Consider the following 19030-nt stretch of genomic DNA (forward strand, 5'->3'; position numbering starts at 1 on the left):
AAGTCTGTGCAGCACTGGAAAAGGACTGCAGCGTGGTAGTTTAAACCCAGTTCAGCTAAAATGTAGGGAGCCGATGCCTTTGGCACCAATCCCCAGAGGGCTCAAACAGATCTGTTATGGTCACACTGCTGCCACTGCTCCACAGAGCAGCTGAAGCTCTGAAATGGCTCAACTCTGGTGTCAACTGAGCATCCTGAGAAACAGGCAGTGGATTTATGGGTGGTACCACTGCTCAGGTGGCTGTTAAATGAGGCTCTGAATTTATATATCAACTACAATCTTGTTCCAGCTACTTTCTTTGTTCCTTCACTTGTGCTTTGACTTAAATGGGAGTATATTTTCTAGAGCTCCGCAACAAGAATAGGAAAGGATCCTGCACGTTAGTTATTCCAGTTGCAAATGCAAATAGTAGAAAAAAATAAAATCACAGGTTTTAAAGCCATCATTTGATAATGGTATTATTTAAATGTTAGGAATTTTTCAGCATTCCAGATTCCTTGAAATTAAGTAGTATACTCAATTTTATTTTAGGGCTTTTTAGGTTTCTTACTTTAGTGCCTTTGGTGACCAAGAGACTTTATTTATATTTTCATTTGTGTGCCAGTGATGTTGCTGTCCTGGCTTTGGCTGGGGTAGTTCATTTTCTTCCTAGCAGCTGGTACAGTGCTGGGGTCTGGATTGGGGATGAGAAAGGGGTTGACGTTTATCTGTTGCTGAGTTGTGCTTGTACAATGTCAAGAACTTTCCAGCTTCTTGTGCTGCCCTGCCAACACGAGGATGGGGACACTGTTGGGATAACTGACCCCAGCTGGCCAAAGGGCTGTCCCAGGCTATAGGACTTCATGTTCAATCTACAAACAGGGGGAGGTGGCCAGGGGGCAGTGGCCACTGCTCAGGGACTGGCCAGGCATTGGTCAGGGAGCGGTGAGCAATTGCACAGCGCAGCACTTCTTTTGTATATTCTTTTATCATCATTATTATTTTTCCTTCATTTCTTGTCCTATTAAACTGTCTTTATCTCACCCCACCTTATTTTTTTGGATTTTCTCCTCCCTCCCACTGGGAGTGAGCAGCTGTGGGGTGTTCCACTGCCTGCCCAGTTAAACCACAGCCGTTGCTTAAGCTTCAGTGGAAACATTGAAAACCTCTGGCTTAAACTCTGAATTTAGGTCTGGTACAACTATATAATGACTAGGCATCAAAGGCTTCAAATACCTTTGCATTATAATTGATCTCTCTTACATACCTATCAAAATTTCTTTCAAAATTTAAAACAGCCTCAGGCTTTCCCCATATAAAAAGTGGATCCTGCCTTTCCCATATTTAAAGAGTTGATTCCGGAGAGGTTTGCCAGTGTTTGGTTCCTCTTAAATGCTTGCTATTTCTGTACAATTCCCTGAAGTGTATGATGGTTTATTTGATTTCATTAACATTTGGAAAGGATTTGAGGAATTGCATGGTTTGGTCACTACAGTAAAAAGATAATAATGCTCTTGGGAGCAGCTGAATGTGGAAATTGCATGTGAGAAGCTGCATGTCCATCCTTGGAGGCTGTAACAGCCTCTCTCTACGGTGTGCTATAAAGTTTTAACTGCTCTAATCAGCCAGGACCATCACTACCACTCATGTCAGAGGAATGGCTCTCTTCTATGATAACATCTGAGGGCTGTTCTCATTGATGGCCCTGCCTATATATCATTTTCCAAGCATGAGACTATGTTCAAGCCCAAACTTGTTGCATATTGAAATAATTTGGAGAGAAGGCCACCACGAGAGGAGGACTGGCTGGGATCTGGCACTGGATGGGGAAAGCTTGGATTCACATTTCCTCTTTCCATGCCTTCAAGCACGTCTATATTACAGGCATGGTTATAAAGCCATTTTCTTTACCCAGCCACCTCTTTCACCAGCTACAGAATGCCATGAATAGTGCCACAATGCCAGAGCAGACTGCTTAGCCAGTTCCCTTCCTTAAATGTAAGGGAAGGCAGGCAGCAGGGGTGCTGGAGGCAGGTGAACTGCCTTAACACTCTGACTGGCAGTGGCAGCCCCCAGTGTGCTCTGGGCTGCTCTTCCAGGAGTGCTTTAAGCTCTCATAGTCCATGTGGACCAGCTGACAAGTGCTGATGTGACTCCTGTATTTCAGCAGCATCTTACAAAGGTGTTTGTGGAGTCTTACAAGTTTTCATTGAGCTTGGCAGGAATGTGAAGGGACTTGTGGGATGTGGCACAGTTCATGCAAATCCCTGGTGCTTAGTAGTATTTAGATAGGCTTTTGCGAGACCTCAGGAGAGGATGCAGTGATTCCTATGTCATAACTTGTTGCAGTGGCTTGCCCCAGAGACCTTTCAGCATTGCTGGCAGCCATGGGAAATTGCACTTAAAAGAAGCTGCTATCACAGCAGCCCAGGCTGACAGCAAGAACAAACCAGTGTGTGGCCTGCAGCGTGTTCCTTGCTCAGGATCACTGCCTGCAAACCAGCAAAAGTGTTGGAAGGCTGGTGTAAGAATATTGAAGTAGTCTCATCTCTCTTTTTGAACTTGATCCTTATATTTTAACAGAGTTGTGCATGTTACCCAGCATTTGAGAGGATAATACAGGGCTTTATCTCAAATCTTTGAAAACTGCTTCCCTTGAAGTCTGAAATGCTGTATCTGATAGTATCCACTTCTTGGGAGGAGGGTTGCCCTGCTCCAGATTCAAAAGGCAAAAGCTTAATTTTATCTTTCTTTTCTTTTAGAAGCAAATATTGTGAATGAGGCACAGAAAAACTTACCAGCCCACTGCCACTGCAGTCGCTTGTGTTGAGAATTCAAGCTACGGTTTACATCTCTCCCTCCCTCCTTTCTCTGCCCTTCCCTCCCCACCTCTTCTCTCAGCACCATACATGTGTTTAATCTTAGACATGGATGTAAACCTGTCTATTCCTTATTTTGCATCCTTCGAGTATTATTATAATCAGGTCAGTTTATTAAGAATTAATGCCCCTTCGTGAGCAGAGGATAATGGAATGGCCACATTTCCTCTTGTGCTGGACTGTGATTTACTAATAGGAGCTTCTAGGGAAAGGATCATAAAAGAGTGAGGCCCCCACCTCTGGATTAATATTTAATCAGGTGTTATGAGAGCCTTGTGTTGGATCCTAGAGTTGCTAGCAGAAACCTGCAGGGGAAATGAGAGGGTCCTGCATCTTAAAGGGGCAATGCCATTATAATTAAAGGCTTGATCCAAAGCCCTTGGACATAAATGAAAAGTTCCTGTTGATTTGAAGACCTTTGGATCTGGCCCAAAGGGAACCAAAAATAATGAATGTTCTTGCATGTGAGACATAGAAAGACAGGCTTACTTATTTATATAATTATTTCAAAGGTATCAAACAAGGTCAACATGCATGGTCTAAATTTAAAATGAATGGGATGGAAGAGGTCTGCTGCCAAAAACATGCATCAAACAATCTGGGGGCCAAACTGCTCCAAACTTTTTAAATACATGAACATGAATTCAGATGGCCTAGTTCTTGTATTTCATGGCTAAAAAAGCTACACTGAGAGAAGCGTGGCAGTTGACTTGTTCCAATTCTCGTTATGGTTTGTGGACTATAGCTCAATAATCTGTTTTTAAGTAGGCACAGATCAGCTCCCTTCAGCTTACAGACCTGCAGCTGCTTCCCTAAATCAGCTGTACCACATCCTCTGCAGCCCTGCCCTCCTGCAGGAGCAGCTCAGGTGGGATGCTCTGGGTGGGACACAGCCCTGCAGGCCCCCAGAGCAGAAAGTGCAGGTAGCCCATCCGACAGTGCATCTTGTAAATCTAATTTTTGCAAAACAAATGCCTTTTTCAGTTACCATATCGTGTTCCCAGTACTGTCACTGCATTATCTCATAATAAAGCTGGGCGTATGGATTTTTAAGAGCTTGAAATATATTCTTGACTTGGAACAGGGTGTTGGGGGAGTGTTGTTGGTCAGTGTAGTTTATTGCTGTGTTTTAAACTTTGCCCAGTAAGAAAAGCCTTTGGCTGATGTGAAACCCCTGATAAGAAAAAGGAGGAAAAACTGAGGGTGGTGCTGAGGCTCTTCTCTTCAGATGAGGGGGGGGAAGGAAAGGCTGCTCTGCTCCTGTAGTGCCTGTGAGAGAACAAATTTTGACCATGGCAGATCTCTTCTTGCTACAAAAAATACTTTGCTGTCTGGTGATGGTGTGATGAGGGGCTGCCCAGATGAGCTGATTTGTATGATTTTGAGCCATCCCTTAAAAGCAGCCCTTCAATCCAATATCCTCAGTATGTCTGGAAGCATGTCAAATCCCCCAGGAAGGTGGCACATGCAGGTGCTCAGTGTGGCTCACTGCATCTCAGAGCAGCCCGACATGTCCTAGGTCACTGTGTTTCCATTGATCTCAGTTTGCATCTGCTCTCCATCTCTGCTGGTTTTGCATTTGTGCTAAATATAGCACAGACAGGGGGGACTGATTATGGCTGTGTTTGTATCAATAAATCTCTCCCTCTCTCTGAACACCCTCGGGATGCCTTGCACAAGGTAACTTGGTGCAGTGTGATGTGGAATGATGACATGGTGCCTTACAACCGGTTAATTTAGAAAATCTGCCAGTATTCCTTCGATTGATTTTTGGCTATTTGCATTTAAAAAAGTAAATCCTGTAACGGGAGTGTAGATTTAGCTCTAAAACACAGTTTAGGCGCTTGCATGAGTGATAAATCATTTTAGAGAACACTGGTTGTGCACTTTCTGTTGTTCTGTGTTTCTGCAATTGCATTTTGAGCATGAATTGTAGTTTTCCTGCAAACTTACAACCTAGAGTTCAACAGAGACCCCCAACATGTGGTGTCTTCCAAAACAACAGTGGGGCTGAACTTCTTTACTTTACTTCTTTACTTGGAACTGGATATGTTTAGTTCTAATAGCAATATTCTTATGAGCTGTATCTAAACCAAATATATTCCTAATAAGCCTCTTCACTCCTTTTTCCCACAGTCATCTTTTCATTCATTTGATGCTTCTGATTTCATGGGGGAAATTGGAAATCTTTTATGCAGAAATTTTAAATTATTTGTTTGTGGGTTTTCCCCACCCTCTCTTTTTGGAATCAGAAATTAGATTTTACTAATTGAAATCTGTAACTACAGAAAATTTTTTCACTTCAGATTTACACTGAAAAAGTTGATTTGATTGTACCCTCAAGCCTTCATTATCTGAAGGCAATAGAAAATAGGGTGTATGTTTTTGTTGGGTTTGTTTTCATCATCCTGAGGTCTTTGCAGCTACCTCAGGCTCCGCAAAAAGTTGGGATGCCCAATTTTGGCATTTTGAAGTATTACAGTACAGTTAACGTCTATGAGAGTCCACAGCACAGAGGTACAGGGATAAAGAGGGCATGTGCCAAGCAGGAAGCAAGGATGGATGTGGAACCTGCATCCACTAGATCTCAACTGTGCTCCTGAACCACAGAGCTGAACATCTGCCTCCCTTGTGATGACTGCTCCCAGAGAAAGACTTTCCCTGAAAACCTCTTTCCAACACCATCTCTAATAGGCAAGGCTTATTTCAGCATTTTATTCCAGCTCATTTAAGTTTAGGGACCTTCCCTGTTGCTCATTAATCTCAAGGAAAAATGCAGATGAGAGAGGTTCAGCCAGTCTGCAGCCACTCCAGATGAATTTGGGCAAGGACTTTTCTTTCCTCCTGCTGGCTGGAGGTCAGGAGCCATGGCTGCATTAAAACACCTCAGCAGAGCAATGCCCAATTACACAGCCTCTTGTAAGGGCTGGAGATTGCAAGACCATTACTATTGGATAGGAAGAGCTGGGTCTCCCCATCGTTTGGTGGCAGATGAGAAATGATCAAAGAAAACTGACTGGTGTTTGAAACGGAGTAGGGAAGGGACTTTTGCTTCTAATGAAACACTAACAGCTGCTTTGTGATTCAGCCTGCTGCCCTTGCTTGAGAGTAGTACCAAATTGTCCATTAGTGGCACATAGCATTGCAATAAAACTTATGAAAATTATTTATTGCTACATCAAGCTGTACAGTTCCTTCTTACAAAGCAAGATATAGCAGAAATGGGGTAAAGGCCAAGCATTTAGCATGAAGTTCCCAAATACTAAGGTCTTACCTAATGTGCAATGTATCCTTTGCAATTAAGAGTGGAAGTTAATGAAGTTTCTGACAGTCCTTATTTTTTCCTGGGGAAACTTTGGCAGTCTGGGGCTGGCCACAAAGCAAGTTATCTGCAATTCATGCAAACCTCAGCTTTGCTAAGAAAAGCTTCATTCTTTTCTCAGAACATACCTCTTAACCTTGCTTTCCTTTTCTTTTTGAGACAGAAGTTCTTTTTTGCAGAGGGAGTTTATTGGCTGTGCAAATCTCAACCAACCAGACCTCGTCCCCTCGATGTCTGAGAGCTTCAGTAGGTAGTGGCAGGTACCTGACCTGACCAGGCAAAACCCTCCCCCTTCCTGTGGTCAATGGGAATTCTTGTTAGAGTCAGGATTTCAGCCCTGATGTTCTCAAAGAGATATTGATTGCATGTGGTGGAAAACACAACAAGGTATTTTATCACAAAAACAAGCACAAATGTGCAAATAAAACCACAGAGATAATAAAGGTCAAAGCTGTTTAATGGACCTTCATAAAGTTATGTACCACTTAAATCCTAATTAACTCCAGTTTGGGGCATTTCAGTGGGATTTAATAAATAGGCTTGTGGAGAACCTCTGCACAGGGTTGAATTTCAGACTTTGCAAGGAAAATGGGAGTAGGTTAGTTTACATTAGGCATCTGTGTATTTTGTTCCCAAAGTATCATTTAGGAAAATGGCCACAAACAGCGCATGCTGTGTTATAGCTGGCAATTTAATCTGCAGGCAGGAACATATAAAATCCATGACAGGATGAAGTTTGCATTGCTGTGAATGTTGTATAATGGAAGCACTCAACAAAAGCCAGAAGGCTGAGCAACAAGTGGCATTTCAAACCTCTGGGTTTACCTCAGGCTCACGTATTTTGCAGGATGGATATTGTACTTTGGTTTCTAGTATTCCAAATGCACGACTTGTCGTGGAAACAAGGGGCTGCGTTGGCAGGGGTGGAGCCAAGTTGGTGTTACTACAATGCAGGAAAAAAAATCAATTTATTCAGTGGATTACAATTTATTTCATGGCTGGGGAAATATCAGTGTAAGTGATGATTATGTTCCCCAAGCATGCAGTATACTGGCTCTGTGTCTAATATAAACAATTACTGTATATGGGTTGCATGTGTGGTTATAATGTGGTGGTGTGGTGTGGTACTGAGATTTTATCACCTCTGGGCTTGTCACATTACTCACCAATTCAAACTTTCCCTTTGGTCAAATTCTTAGTATCTGTTCAGATCATCCCAAATGAGTGTGAGAAAACTTTTACATCACCAGTCTCTCATCATACATTCCATTGTTGGCATATCCTGAATAGGAATATTATAAATTCAGTGTTTGATGAGTCCTTAAAAGCACTCGAGGGACTCTACCTGGAAGGGTTGGCTTCTTCATTGTCAAAATCCCATGGAATAAAGTGTTAGAAGAAAAGAAAATTATCATTTTCTTAAGACTCTCCAGATATTATTTCTTTGTAATGTGATTCTCTGTGGCATCTCAAGATTTTTGGCAATGTAGAGATAAGTGGTTTGAGCTCCTTGAAAATGCCCGGGGAATTGCACTGTTCCTTAGCACGTTTAGTTCACAAGACACTGTACTTGCTACCAGTTTCTGGGCTAATCCAGCTGTCCTTATCATCTGTTCTCTGAATTTGCAAAGCAGAAAAATCAGCTTCAGTATTTCAAAATGTGGGGAATAAAAGCACTTCTACTCATTTCAACCTCAGCCCTGGATCCTAGTGATGCATTTGGAGCTGCAGGGTCCAAGCCTCTGTGCCTAGTCTCTCAAGGAAAGCAGAAGTGTTGTCAAACCCAGCCCAAAGGCTCTTCCCTCCCCTCGTGCCGTGTTTGGCCCGCAAGGAACCAGCCAGGTTAACCCTGACAGGAGATCTGGGTCAGGCATGAAAAGAGGCCCAGTCACAAAGTCGCTGAAAATGGTTAAAGCTCTGCTTTTGGTTAGCTAGGAGAGGAAGGAAAGAGGAAGGGATAGGACAGTGTTCCCTTGCCAGCAGGCAGATAAGGGTTACTATCTCAGCGTGGCATTTCAGTCTTGCCTCTTACTCCAGTCCCCTCCCCCCATCCTCCCTTCAGCTTTAATATCTAGGTTTGTCTGATTTTTAAACTGGGTTATTTGAATGTCAAACTTTCAATAACACTTTAACAGAGGTGTCCATTAACCCATGCTAAATTACAGCAGAACATCTCTGGAAATACATGTGACATCCACATGAATACCAAATGAATTCATTAGGATCAGCGCTATTACAATGAATACCAAATGAAACCCACAATGATGGGGACATCATCTCTCTGGGAATAATCGACAGCGTTCCTTTGGCACTAGTCAAAAACATCAGCTGTTTGTTTCCACTGATGAGAGGTGGCAGTCTAGGTTTTGGTTAGATAAACAAATGATGACACCAATAATCACTTAGTTGGTGGCTGTAATGCTTAATAATCACATCCTGATATCATGCACAGTAGAAGCAGAGCTGCACTTTTTATGCATAATGAATCCCAAACACTTCATAAAAGGTGATAACTTTCTTTGACCACTGAATATATTATTTATAAAAGTGCTCCCTTCCCTTCCCCCTCCCATCCTTGGAGATCCTTTTAGATTTTTTTTTTTTAACATGTAGAATACACTGGTAGCACATCTTAGACTGAGGCCTCTTCTTATACATAATTTATAAAACAATTTACAAGTGATTTATTTTTAGCAATAAGATAAAATATGGTGTGAAGGGTTTTACCAACACAGATATAGACGGTTTGGGAGTAATACTCATGGAGGAGCCTGGGGTCAAGTGAAAATTATTCTTCTGTTTTTCCCTGACGTGTGAACTTTAAGGAGCTTCCTCTTGCACCCATTTGCACCGTGCACTAAATACTCACACTTCCCTAAAACTGCATGAAATTGTATGGCAGCACGTTTCAGATGGCCTTGAAAAATATCCCTTCAGCAAACATAGTGGTAGATAGATCTTGTTGATAGACACAGTGGGAGTGTCCTTTCCAGATGCTCTCTGTTTTAGTGGCTGGCTCTGTCTGACTGACTTGAGGCCCTCCTGAATGCTGGAGCTGCTGATGCCCATAGAGGTGATGCAAACTCTAGTTTATAATTAACAACGCACTGATGAAGAGGAGGGGCTGTGCTGCCTCCCCTGCCCCAGGAGATGGCAGTGTTTAAGAGCAGGAGCAGAGCATCCTGCATGTCTGGAACCTCCTGTCCTTGCACCAACCCTGGTCCTCATCAACCAGGAATTCACAAATATGCTGGTGGTAGTCTAATGGAAGAAGAAACATGGGTTAGCCCAAGGATAGAGAGAGGGCTGTGTTGCAGCAGAACCTCTTTATGCCACTTGTGGTGGTCATTGGCTTGAATTACTGTTTTGGACTTGTGTATGGCAAGATGTTTGAAGACGTTGACCTTGTAGTTTGCTCACATCCCAGCCTGCAGCTCTGTGTATTGCAGTAGGAAAACCCATCTCCCTGGCTTTCTCTCATACTAAATATTATTTTATATCAGCCATGATTTTTCACAAACCTAAAAAGTCCATTTCTACAGGGATCCTGCCTTGGAGTGCTGGTAACCAGCACAGCATAAAATATAATCAGCATCAAGGACAACATGTGCTTATCTAGTAACCAATGAATGAGGTTCTGGCCTTCTCTTTCCAAGCCTCTTCAAAGAGATTCAGGAAAAATTTGCCAGTTCTCACTGGCTGTGTAGAAGCCCCAGTCAGGAGTGATCCCTACCTGCTGTGGTCACCAACTGGTGGCTTTGAAAATTGAAGCTATAGGTTGGGTTCTCCAGCATCACAGCTGGCACAGCCATTTGTGATGATGCAACATGCACCTAATGAGCACGCTGGTGCTCTGATGGTGTGTTTAGAGCTTTGCAACTGTGCTCTGTACATGACTGTGTAAGACAACAGAGAACAAGACTTCCAATCTCCAGTCTCTGCTTTTTGTGTAAAAAATCTAGCTGGCTCTGACTTCTGGCATTTATGTGTCAGAGCTGGGGAAATGTGCAGCTTTTGTGGGTTTCCAGGTGTAGGGTCAGGGCACCAGCATTTGTCTGCCTGGAGCTAATATCCTCTTGGAAGGCCATCTGAAAGGGTAAACCTATCGCTACTTAACTAAAGACTTAAAGCAGAACGGTGCCCATAGTTGTGTTGTGGCCAGAGACTGAAATGCCTATGACATGAGAGGAGAGCCCAGAAACTGGGGATATCCAGCCATTTCTGTGGGGCATGTTCAAAAAACCTGAAGAAGAAGTTGGAAGCACAGTCTGGGCTGTTCTGGAGTCGCCTTGCAGAATTCCTTATGCATGCTCCACTCTTCTGCATCTCACCCTGCGCTCCTGGGCTGCCTCTGAGCTCTCCATTGTGCAATCCTGGCCTTGAAATGGCTCAGCCTTCCAACTCCTAGGAAACTAATTTCCTACTAACCTATTTGTTTAAAATTAGCATCTACAAAGATAACTCTGTGAGCAGCCTGGACTTTGATTTGGGGAGACTGGAGATGTACACCCCAGAAAACTGTAAATGCAGGCACTGCTTTCCTTTGCATCCAGAATTCAACAGAGCTGTCAGATAGCACATGAGAGATGGTTAATAATAAATTAAAAACATCGCAGCCACAGGGAAACTGCATCCCTCCCCTCCCCCCAAACTCCCCTGCTCTTTTGCTTTTTTCTACCCCATGGGCTTAATCAGCATCAAAGAGTAACAAATCCAATAAAATGCTTCCCTGAGCCAGGAACCAGCCTGAACTGGATACGCATACACACACACACACACACACACACACGCACCAGCCTCTCTCCTCTCCCCCTGACTGCCAGCCCCTTTGCAAAACAGCTGACAGTTGAGGTGGAGATAGAACAAAGGAAGAGATGGGGAATGGTAAATCACAGAGACCCCCCCATCTCTCATCTGGCACTGGAAAGCTCTAACAGGCCTCCCGTGCTTTTAGGCTACCGGTACAGAAAGAGCTTTTCTTGCTCCTGACTTGGTTTTTATCCCACCAAGAACAGAGATTCAGGGGGAGGGAAAAGAAAGGGGAAAGCACACATGTATTTCTACTGATTTCTTCCCTTTTAAAACTGAAGTCAAACAACAGCAGCTCCATCAGTTGCAGCAGGTCGTACATAGACCTTTGAGTTTATGGCCATGGTGCTCCTCAAATACCTGCCAGTGCTTTGCTTGGCTGAGAGCAGGTGATGCTGTGCCAGGAGCGTCCCCAGTGAGGGTCCATACAATGGTCCTCTCTCCACCCTGCCCTTGCACGGTTCTCCTGTGCAGGAACATCTCTTTTCAGAGCTGGAGGAAATGTCTATCAGTCCTGATCAGGAGGAGAATGTGGTGAGCTGGATCTTCAGGGGTGAAAATAGCCGTGGGTGTATTTGAAGTCAATGGGCTGACGTTGCTTTTCCTTAGCTAAAGACTCAGCCTAAGGGATCACTTGTCTAGCACCAGGGTGCAAGTACTCCAGTAGAGCTTATGGCACCAGGAGATTGGAAAAAAATTAAAAAGAGGTTAGCAGGAAGAAATAGGGAGAACACAGCCTCAGCAAGTTCTTCATTCTGTGCTGCTCTTTGTGGATTACTTCTCGGGGTATGTCTGTGTCCCCTGAAGCTGTAATATCTAAGCACTTCCTAGTTATTAATATGGTGAGTGCATCTTCTCCATAGCATTGGAGAGAGAGTTGCCATCATTTCTGTCTGAGAGATGAAAACTGGAGCACCAGAGGAAAGAAGGTTTTGCTCATGGCCATGCAGAAAAGCCTATGGCAGAGTCAAGAAATGAATCCCCATAACTCAAAATCTGCTATATCAGATCATAGCTGGAAGATAATCCTTGCCTTTGGCCTGTCTGAACTGTAACACTTTCAGGTGAGTTCAGACATCAAATCTGCACTGTGCTGAGTCCAGCTTTCTAAATCTATGCTAGAGAATAACCATGCTAGAGATTCCAAGTAGCTGACAAACATCTCTGTCTACCAGGCTAGTGGACATCTGGACGACAAGCACTTTGAAACTTGAAAAGTCTGTGTAAATTGGCTGTGCATTTTGCCTGTGCACACCTCTTTCAAATGAGAGCCCCAAAACCTGCTCATGTTCGATGTACGTTGCCAGAAAGATCCCTTAGCATTTTTCATAAGAATATTTCTTTACATTTCCTGTTCTGTTCTAATCCTTCCTGTGTTTTGCAGTGGTGTGGTTGCTGTCACCCTGCTTAATAGCTGTATCTCAAAAGGTACTCTGCGAGTGTTGTTTGTGTGGACAGGGTAGGTGTAGGGTAAGAGGAGTTTGTGGCTCCTGAGCTGCCCAACTGGACAGGGCTGGATCACCCTGATCCAGTATTAGTCATGAGAGGAGGTTAAGGTGGTGTTGCTAAAGCCATTCTCTCACAACACTAGAAGATACTGTCTTAGAGAGCAGAGTTCTTTGGATTCACTTTCTCTGCAAGTCTCCCCCATGAGAAGCTGTAGAACTGTGAACTCGCCAGGCTATAATGAATGAATTCGGAAACTACTAAAGAATTCCGATGGAAACACAGATGACATCTGCATTATGGCCATAATTAATTAACCAATCAATTATCATGATGAATGCTATTTTAATGAATCAGTTGCAAATCATTTTTGGTTCTTATGGTTTTCATTCAGAGCACATTAATCATGGCAGACTCTCTGGGTTGCAGAGGAATGCAGGACGTGAATCCAAGACCTTAGTACATCTTTAACAGAGGTGAGCCAGGTTCTCAGCAATCAGATCCAGATGCAGGTATGGAAAGCTCTCCTGAAGGTCAGAGGCTCTTCAAATTTGGGAAAATAATGCTGGCATATTATAGCCATTGGCCCAGAGCATGAAAGAAGCAGATAAGAAATGGCCCAGGACTGGGACGAGCTTTCAAACACTTTCAGATTTGGACTTTGCTGCTAATTCCATTTATACTGGAAAGAGGTAAAATAATGTTTTCAAAATGTTGGAAAAACTATACTGGTGTGGGAGTTTTTGAGTTTGTTTGGTTTGGATTTTTCCTGATATTAGATTAGAATTCTCAGAGATTTCTATAAATTCAATTGGCTTTGGCAGTGCTTTCCAGGGGCAGGGCAGGGGCTGTCTGAGTGGAACCAGTGCAGCACCTTGGGTTAAACCTGTTCTTGAATGTCTGCCTGGACATTGCACTTATTTTCAGTGTAGTTTTCAGTTACTCCTGTGGAGAGCTTGCATGGTTCTACCATCTCTGAAAGCTTCCAAAGAGAGTGATGAATGAAGCACCAATTTAAATTATTGATTAGATTAAATTAATGATTCAGCCCTTGGATATAACATCTTTATTTATCCAAGGTGTTGCCAAAACTCACTGCTTGTTCCTGTAAGTAGCCAGAAGATGCACTGAGTTGGGGTGTTTTGTACAGTTGTGCCTAAAGCTCCTTGGAGCTGGAGCTGCTACAGAGAAGTGCAACGGGTACTTCATGACACCCATGGCACTGAAGTGGAATGACACTGGAAACACAGGCTTTTCTACTGCAGGAAACAGTGAACTTGTGACATGGAGGGTAATTTAATTTGTATTTTTTAAAATTTATTTTAAAGAAGAGATGGAGTCTTGGATAAAAAGACTTCGGAACCAGTTTGAGGAGAATTATTGGCTCTTTATTTCAGGACATTGTATCTAATGAGGAGAATCAAAATAGAACAAAACCCTAAACCAGCTAGAAAATGTGATTTCATCCACAATGTCAAGCTTGAGCCTGAGGTAGTTTTAATTTAGGAATTGATCTCTGCAGTGTACCTGTTAAGAATAGCTTATGTCACTCGCAGCTAAGAAATACATAGATATCCTTCCTGCACAGCTGAGGGAACATCACGAGGTGGAGTTTGGATATTTTATTATGCTATTTGTACTCACCCTGTTGGTGTAGCAGCTCAGAATGCAGTAAGAAGGTATCTTTAATGAGTTTAATGGTTTGGGTAGACAACACCGGAAACATTTTTGGAGACACAGGTATTATTTATATTATTAGTTCAGATAATACGTTTTCTTTCAGTGTTTAATATATGTTACACTCTAAAAGTCACAGGTTTGGCAAATGGGAGCTAAATATTTGTTTCATAAAGCTATACGAAAGTATCCATTGACTTTTGGAAGCCCTTGAAAATCTCTGTCTTCTGATGGGATGTGGGCATTCAATTCATGCAACGAATACAAAAGCTTGTGGGTAGTCCTGACATGGCTGTATGAAAAAATGTGGGGAAATATTTGTGGGATATTTTTTGGAGTCTTTATACTGCTTTACTGGCAATCACACGAATTTTATATCTGTCATGAAATCTGACATTTCCACCAATATGTTGCAAGGAGGTCATTAGAACAATTACTGAGATGTGGGAAAAGAAGTAGCATTCCATAGCATCAATTGCCAGCACTGCCATCTCTAAGCAATTAAAAACCATGAGAACAAAAAATCTGACATTTTTCTGGCCTACGTATCAAGGGGGTGCACCCGCATTTGTTTTTGAGGTTTTCGGCATTGCTATAGCACTAGACGTACATTCTTGAAAAAGATGAAGCTGTTTTGGGAAAAAATTGAAGTCAAACAAAAAAAAAAATTCATGGAAACTCTTTGTTTCATCCATTAGAACTCACTGACTTGATACACATTAAGATTTTATAGAAACTATTAAATTTGGAGGACTTCCCATGGGAAACACACAAGTTTTGGTAGAAAGTTTGTTTTTCTGAGGTCCCGTCAGATTTTGTTTCAGTTGTTTGTGAAGCTGAAGCAAAGAGTTGCCAATCCAATAGTCAGAGTTGTCCATAGTCACCTCAGCCCTGAGCCTGGCCAGTTCTGGTGGGCTGAAGAGGAACAAGTGAATTTGGGAATATCACCCTGGTGTAGGGAACTGGGGCTGGGGGAATGGTGTTTCTGGGCTCCCAGATCCTCACCTGTCTTCCTCTGGGGAGAGGGAATTTCCACAAGGGCATGGAGTGATAGGAAAAGGGGAGAAGGCCTGAAGGGGAAGGGAGGGCAGGTTTCGATTACATATTAGGAAGAAATTCTTTACTATAAGGGTAGAAAGGAACTGGCCCAGGTTGTGTATTCTCCATCCCTGGAAGTGTTCAAGGCCAGGTTGGATGGAGTTCAGAGCAACCTGGTCTAGTGGAAGGTATCCCTGCCTGTGGCAGGGGGTTGGAATTAGTTGATCTTTGAGGTCTTTTCCAACCCAAACCATTCACGATATCCGTGTTTTAACCTATTGCCAGTGACCTGCGGTTTTCACAGGCCTTTGGATCTCGGAGGTCTTTAATTGCCAAATGGCTGTGACAGATTTGAAAATGAATGTGACACTTTTCAACATGGAGTGGTAATGGCAAAATTACTGAGATGCTATTTCACCCTTGCTTGGCAGGGATGGGTGATGCTGAAGCCAACAAAAATTTTGTCAGGCTTGGGCTGTAGCAACCAAGGCTGTTTGACTTGCTGTAGTCCTCTAGGAAGGTATTTGGACATCTGAGAGATCGTAATTCATTCTGGAAATGACATATTTCAATATTAAAGTTGAATTTCACTTCCATGACATGAAGCTGATTTCTGAATCCAGATGGAAAAAATTCCGAAACTTAAATAATTGATATCTGGTTTCCTGACTAGCTCTATTTCTCCTGTGGCAATAAGCTAGAGTTCTTGAGAAAATCATCAAGGATTGAAAGAACTGAGGTATGGATGCATCAAAAAGCTCAGCCAGTCTCCCACTGTCAATAAGGCACGTAGGATTATTTCCCTGGAGACTCAGAGCCGAGCCTTCTGATGGTGTGGCCGTTAATAAAACAGGAAAAAATATTAGTGAGGTTTGTCTGAGACCTGCTTTGAGTTTATGGAAACACTTTTTAGTCTTCTTGGATCCAAATATGTGATTTATTCCCCTTAAGTCCTAAATTTAGCAGAAAATAAACCAGACTGGGCTTTCCTCACTTGGGTAAGGAATTTCTGTATGTTATGTTGCTGGACCTTGGTTTTGGGCTGTAGGGGCAGGATTTAGTTTGTTGATCAGCCAGACTGCATCTTCCTTGCCATGCCTTTGCAGAAAGCCAGGTTTGCCCACCCTCTTACACCCACATTTTTTCATGCAGTTGGGAGCATTAAGTTGGTAATTTGGACAAATGATAAACCTGCACGGGACGGGGGTCTGTGATGGGTCTGGTACCTCCTGTTGGGTGGGATCTTGGGGTGGGGGCTGATGGAGTGAGAGGGCTTTATGGGAGCACCTGTTTGTGTTTGGGCAAGCCCCTTGACTGAGCCAACCTTGAGCCTTCAGACCAAACCTCCAGAGACTCCACTACTGTTGGAGAGGTGATGGCTTGCACTTTCCCAAACAGAGCACAGCGATGTTTCCTGTAATTCGAACCAAAGAGACAACTTGCTGCTTTGTAATCTGTGGGTGGGGGAGGCATTGTTGAGTCAGGAAGCCCCCAGAGGGTGCTGGCTTTACTGGTTTCAGCTGTGAAATCAAAACACATGCATGAGTCAGGCCAGTGGTTAAGTTCTGCTCACTTTGAGGCTCTGGCTTTGATTAAATTCATGTGTCATTTTTAAAGGTCCATGTTTAGCTTGGTTTTAGATCATGCTTGCATAATTAGTTTATTTAAACTATGTCTCATGTTAAATCAGATTTTGCCTGTGGACTTAAGTACAACTATGTAATAAGATATACCTATTAAACAGATGTTTAATCTTAATGACTATGTTCTTGACAATCAATTGAAATTGGACATCTAATAACTACATTGCAACTAGGCATATCTCTTTGCATTTAATAAGATACTATAGTAATATAATTATAGTAATATAGGATATTATAAATAACATATTCATGGCAATATACCAATGTTTTTATAATACATACTATATATATATATAAAATTGTCTGAAAAATGAGGAGGTTTTACCTCAGCTCATCATTTCCCTGAAAGAAGAGAACACAGCCCCCCCCCCCAACCCCCCAAATGTTATCCTCTTACAGCGGAAACAATTTGTATTGGCACTTTGCACTGTGTGTCCTGTAATAGCCCTGTGTCCCCAGGTCATCACCCCGAGCAGTCTCTTCACCTCAAGTAAAGTCCAAAGCAGTGGTGTCACAGAGCAAAGCTCCACCTTACGTTCATATATTTGGTGACTGGTGGCATACTTTTTTCAGACTCAATAGAAAGAAAGAGAACTAAGAAAAATTAGGGGAACGATTAGAACAGGGATGTGGAAACACTTGCTGGAAAAAGAGCCAGCCAACCCTGTCAATCCTTATTGGTACTCTGCTTCTACTTGTGTGTAAATGCAGTATTTCTGCATTTGTGCACCCAAGTCTCTGACTTTTGGTTGTGACCAATAAATGAGCCATTTCAGTAACAGATCCTACAGAATATCTGGTTGTTCCACAAATTTGATCTGATAGTCCCAACCCTTTATATTCTGCTACCAAGATGTGCAAAAATGATTTGAATAATCTCCCTTTGTCATGCTTCTGTACCATAACTGTATACTGATGGACATTTAAGTGTAAAACCAAATAGCTTCATAATGTTCTGTTCAGAATTAGCAAGAATGTGTCAAATAGCCTGTTGAAACAGTTGAATATTTTGGTAGTTGTGCAGTATTTTAGGATTTTATTTTTTTTAGGCTGTACTTTGAAGAGGCCTGAAAGCCCATGCTTAAATCTATCTTTTCAGCAAATCTGTTGCACATGTGTTCAGTATTAAGTGCATGCTAACTAGAACTAAGCTGATTAACTTTTGTCTTATGGTTGAACCTACTCTTCATTGAACTGTATAGAAAACTTTCCATTGAATCCAATTAGCCCTGAGCTAAACAGTTTAAAAATGTGGTGGAAAGGCAGAGAGAGAGGGTGGGAAACAGGTGGGATAAAATTAGCCTGGATTATGTGGTATCTTTTGGGCTATTGAATATGTATAGAATGGAGCTCTTGTTAATGCAAATTACAAACATGTTTCAGAATCTGTTTTGTGGCACATGTACAGTGCAGTGATGGACTAGCAACATATGAAAGACATATTGATGATAGTAAACATTAGCTTGGCATTCTGGTCTCCAGCATTGCTCAGAACTGGGGGAAAAAAAAAGTCCTCAAACTTTTAATGTTCCATAAAAATAGTTATCAAGGTCTCTTTTTGCTCAGCCTTCCAGATTCCTCTTTATAAACTAGCCTGGCTTCCCTGAGCATCTCTTTCCCAGTGTATTATATTTTCCCCACGCCTGCCTACGTTAATTTTTGTTAATATTGTTGTTGCCATCTTTGCACTAAAAAATGCATGAAGGAGAGAGGAGTGTGTGTGTGTGTTTGTGTTCTCCCTTTCTCCTTTCCTCATCTAACTCAGAGGCTGGAGGAAGAAGACACTTTTAAAAAATTCCTTCCTTCACGTGCCAGGTTTGCAGTGAACAGGCAGTGAATTCTCCAGTGGGAAAGCCTATTTTGGTGGCCTTCTTGTAATTGTATTACCCGAGGGCACCTCCAGCTAACGATGCACTAGGTTAAATTAAGCCTAGAACTTCTCAAGAGACTGTTTTTACTACTGACTTTATTTAGCCCCCTTTACCCCCTATTTAGGCTGGGAGAGGATGATGCTCTGTGCTTTGTTTTGGGTCTTTTTTTTTTTTCTTTCTCCATTCTGTTGGTAATTTTTCCACACACCTTTATTAAAGACAGTGATTGCAAACACATTTGACTTAATATTCCACTCATGCTTTAAGTTAACAAGTAGTTCAAAGATTAATTACCATGTACCTTGCAGTTCATAGATTCTATTATGATATAGCTCAAGCAGAGGGAACAGGGGAAAAATCCAGCTG

At 42.4% G+C, this 19030-nt stretch overlaps 1 long non-coding RNA gene across 1 annotated transcript in view; it reads left to right on the forward strand.

The window, feature by feature from the left end:
* Window positions 1-12926: 12926 nt before the first annotated feature.
* The window catches only part of LOC121672860, a 71836-nt gene continuing 65732 nt past the window's right edge, over window positions 12927-19030 (forward strand). The window contains exon 1 of the long non-coding RNA XR_006019019.1: window positions 12927-13127. This is a non-coding gene — a long non-coding RNA (uncharacterized LOC121672860). The remainder of the gene's footprint in view (window positions 13128-19030) is intronic.

This window comes from Corvus kubaryi, unplaced genomic scaffold (genome assembly GCF_017639235.1).
Source record: "Corvus kubaryi isolate FWS band 111438036 unplaced genomic scaffold, C.kubaryi_AGA036_p1.0 65015, whole genome shotgun sequence".
In the NCBI taxonomy this organism is placed as follows: domain Eukaryota; kingdom Metazoa; phylum Chordata; class Aves; order Passeriformes; family Corvidae; genus Corvus; species Corvus kubaryi.